Consider the following 3376-nt stretch of genomic DNA (forward strand, 5'->3'; position numbering starts at 1 on the left):
CATGAAAATTCTGATTCTGCCCTCGCACTAGCAATTTCACTTGATAGAATTTGTCGTTATGTTCACCACAAGGCATATTTAAGAACGCTATTTCTAGGAGCCCAAACTGCAAATGACCCAAAGATCTATCAATTATAGAACAGATACACCATACTATATTAAGATAACAGAATACTATAGAACAGCAGTGAAGAATTAGGAAAACAGCCGGCTACCCCCGCCTCCTTCCGTCGGATCCGCGCTCTCCCGCGGCTGCGCCGGCTCGGCCGCCCGGGAGGCAAAGCACCGCCGCCGCCGCCGCCGCCACCGCCACCTAGCGGGTCCTGGGCCATGGCCGCGCCGGCCCCCACCCCACCCCGGCCCCCCAGAACTGAGCAGTGGGCGGGGAAGTGAGCAGTAGCCTGAGAGGTCCCAAGCCCCCAGGCCCCGCCGCCATGAAGCTGAACCAGCGCAGCCTGGCCTTGCACGCCACCTGCGACGCCCCGGCCGACAACGCGGGCTTCCAGTACAAGAAGGGCGGCCGGCATGCGGCCCACCGCCGCCGCTCGCTGGTCTGTGCTGCGCGGCACCATGCTCTTCTGCTTCGGGGACGCGGCCAGCCGTAAGCCCGTGGGAGTCATCATCCTCGAGGGCTGCACCGTGGAGCTGGTGGAGGCGGCCTTCGTCGTGCGCTTCGCTGGGGCAGAAAGGGCCCGGGTGCCAATCTGATAGGGGCAAAGGAGCAGCTGCAAGGCCGTATTTGGCTTCCAGAACCCTCTGCCTCCATCGCAGCCCCTCTCTGAGCTCACAGACTCAGCCCCCTTCTCGCCCGCAATATTCCAAGAGGGAGACCAGGTCTTGCTTTGCTTCGAGACCAACTTCTGTTTTTCACTCACTACAGTGGCCATTCTTCATCCAGGGAGAATCTCGGGGGGCTGGGACACCCCCAGCCCTCAAGCTGGGTCATGTTTACAGTCCTCAGTGCCCCCAAATTGGGACCCCCGGAGGACACCCCTGCCCTAATCTTTATTTCCCCAGAGGCTCCCTCTTGGTGACAGACAGACTCGGCCCTTAGCCCCTTCCTGCTGCCTTTGGAGACCTGGGGGCTTGGGGGAGAATGGGGGGCTGTCTGTGTGTCTGTAATCACCAGCTCACTGCTGGCTCAGTTGACTGGGGCTTCAGTTTTAATTTAAATACTTAGGGTGGTTTTTTCCTAGCAACAAAGCTTGGTGTTTTCACTGCTTTTGTTCCTTGTTGGCTGGTGGGAAGGGATAGGGTGTCTGGTTCTGGGTTTGGCCAGTGAGGGAGGGGGGGCTAGCTGGCACTGCCCCCAGGGAGAGGGCAAGGAGCCTTGGCTGGAGACACAGGAACCTCAAGAATCTCACCTGGTTCTTTGCCTTCTCCCTGGCAAGCCCTGCTCTCCTGCAGGTGCCTCTAGGGGTCTTGGTACGCTTTCCATGCCCCTCTTCCCCAAGTCCTCAGTGGTGGGGATGGGGATGGCAGCTCTTGTCCACAGGCTTTGGGTCTCAGGGGGTGTTAGGGACTGCCCAGTGCCCATGTCCTGGCCAGACCTAGCTGGTGTGGTGAGATGTTGGCCCCAGTCCTGGTGTACGTTTACAAGCACTAAGGGTACAATCTCCCCCCACCCACCCCCAAAGCACAACCTGCGGTCAGGCTGCCTCCGGAGTTGGGCGGGGGAGAGATATGAGGCAGCCTGGGAGAGGGATATAAAGGCTAAAATAAAATAAACAAAGGTTTGGGCCTCCCTGGTGGCGCAAGTGGTTGAGAGTCCGCCTGCCGATGCAGGGGATACGGGTTCGTGCCCCGGTCTGGGAGGATCCCATATGCCGCGGAGCGGCTGGGCCCGTGAGCCATGGCCGCTGAGCCTGCGCGTCCGGAACCTGTGCTCCGCGACGGGGGAGGCCACAACAGTGAGAGGCCCGCATACCGCAAAAAAAAAAAAAAAAAAAAAAAAAAAAAAAAAAAAAAAAAAAAAATAAACAAAGGTTTATCAAGTAAAAAAAAAAAATAGAAAACAAACAGGATGGATTTCCATGATTCCATTTATAAAAGCTCAAAAACAGGCAAAACCAGTCTATAGTTTTAGAAGTGAGAATAATGGTTACCCTTGCTGGGGTGGGGTCGGAGGGCTGGGGGAATAGTAGTTACTAGATGTGACTTAGAGGGGGGTGATGCAGATTGCCCTCTTGGCCCCAGTTTCAACAACCTGATTTTCATATTGATTATTTCTTCCCTCTAAGCTCATTGATACCTGCTCTTCCATCAATCGGTGACACTTCACACCTTCTTCGACTTTGGGCTTGATGTGTTCAGATCAGATTTTTAAACAGGACACTTTAGAAGAGGAATATTCCCAATATTCCCAGATACTCAGAATTAACACACACACACACACAATTCTTCTTTGCCTTGTCTTATCCTTCCATATGGTCATACTTATGGTCATACATATCTATACATGTATAGATTGATTGCATCAGTGTATGTTATTGTACACCTATAATTTGAAAAGCACTGAACACAGTACTTGGAATACAAAAATGAACTCTGCATTCCCAGTCTTGTTTTATATGTGATCCTAATGAAGCACAAAAGCATATACACTAATAGCAATTTAATAAATTATATAATAGAGGTATGTATAAAGCTATATAGGAATGCAGACAACTCACTGAAGGAAGTTGAAGTTTATATTACATAGTTGTAAAACATTTGGTAAAACTATCACCTGTGATTGTATAGATGGCAATTTGTGAACTTAATAAGCCCATAGTGTGTTAAGTTTTATTGGCTATGTTTGGCAAACTATTAGAGGAAAGATATACTCAAAAAATACTAGTTCTATTTTAAGCCAAACAGAAATGAAGTCAGGGGATGGCAGTGGGGTTGGAGCAGAGAGAATAACACATAACACAAAAACAATAAATCAGAAAACTGTGTACAGTATAGAGAAGAATGCTGGTAGGTTTGGCTATTGGCATATGGACCTGAGTCATGTTTGTATATTTTCAAATGCTTTGAGATATTCTAATACATGAAGACAATTTGACATTTTAAGGTTATATTAATTTTCTCATAAAACTTTGTGGCTGTCCCCACTATCTTCTGGTACATAGGATTTTAGAAGAGAAATTTGATAGTAGGCATACAGGTTTTGTTTTTCTTGCTTGATGTGTGTTTGTTTGTATTATTTTGTTTGATGCCTTGGTTCACTGTCCAGGATACTATGGGATTCTCTCTTTAATCAAACAGTCCAATAAGTTCATTACATTTTAATTTTGTAGTTCCTGCCTCCCTCATTTCTTTATAACAGAACCTAGAATTAGAGGGTCCTTTGTTTTATAAATTTGGCTCCCTTTATTTCAGGATTTTTTTC

At 48.7% G+C, this 3376-nt stretch overlaps 1 pseudogene; it reads left to right on the forward strand.

The window, feature by feature from the left end:
• Positions 1-422: 422 nt before the first annotated feature.
• LOC132476731 (sesquipedalian-1-like) lies at positions 423-708 on the forward strand (annotated as a pseudogene).
• Positions 709-3376: the final 2668 nt, after the last annotated feature.

This window comes from Mesoplodon densirostris, chromosome 2 (genome assembly GCF_025265405.1).
Source record: "Mesoplodon densirostris isolate mMesDen1 chromosome 2, mMesDen1 primary haplotype, whole genome shotgun sequence".
In the NCBI taxonomy this organism is placed as follows: domain Eukaryota; kingdom Metazoa; phylum Chordata; class Mammalia; order Artiodactyla; family Ziphiidae; genus Mesoplodon; species Mesoplodon densirostris.